Source organism: Penaeus monodon, chromosome 24 (genome assembly GCF_015228065.2).
Source record: "Penaeus monodon isolate SGIC_2016 chromosome 24, NSTDA_Pmon_1, whole genome shotgun sequence".
Taxonomy (NCBI): domain Eukaryota; kingdom Metazoa; phylum Arthropoda; class Malacostraca; order Decapoda; family Penaeidae; genus Penaeus; species Penaeus monodon.
Window position 1 is genome coordinate 36,627,197 of NC_051409.1, and position 775 is coordinate 36,627,971.

At 34.1% G+C, this 775-nt stretch overlaps 1 protein-coding gene across 2 annotated transcripts in view; it reads left to right on the forward strand.

Annotated features, from left to right (window-relative positions):
• LOC119588768 (WASH complex subunit 1-like) overlaps window positions 1–775 on the forward strand; it is a gene marked incomplete in the record, with an annotated part of 11,054 nt that overhangs the window by 6,117 nt on the left and 4,162 nt on the right.

Sequence of the window (775 nt, forward strand, 5' to 3'; positions counted from 1 at the left end):
TTTATAGAAATCAAATGTTTTGTAAAATTTTCTGTGATTGTTATATGTTTTTTCTTCCAATTTGAGTTAAAGCTTGTAGATTTTCATTGTCATTTGGTTCACATACACATTCCATACACATTGATTTGGCCTGCTCTATCCTGGTTTTTGACCCAGTTATGTTCTAAACCAACATAACTTATGCTTAATAGTACCAATTGAACTGATAGATATATGCCAGTTTCCATTGTGCACCAGAATATATACCTCTGCATTATGAAGGGAATATAAATGCACTTTAACCATTAAAGACCACTTACTCAGGTCAACTTGCCAGCTAACCATAAATAACCCTATTTATTTTACTAGAAGGGGTTTGGATGGTGTAGTGCTCTTTCATGGCTTTGAAATATTAGAGAGGGAGGATCGGGAAGGAAGAGAAGACACTCGGACACACAGGAGAAGACCCAGTAGGCTAGAAGGAGGTATAGGAATAGGAGGGGATAGTTCTCTTTACCCTTGAAGCTGGAGGAAAGTTGCCAAACAGTACCAGATAAACTAGTGTTTACATTCACTTCATACCATTTGTAACAATATAGAGTTAGGAACATATCTCCACAGTTTTAAAAGCTTTACTTTACTCTCACTTGTGGAATTTTTTATGTATGTATTGATTTTTCTTATTGTAATTTGAAATTATTATGCATCATAGCTACACCTACCTTTTTAGATCAGAATTTCTTATGTAAAGTACCATTTTGCCAATGTGAATAAAAAAGTTTTTTTCATACTACCA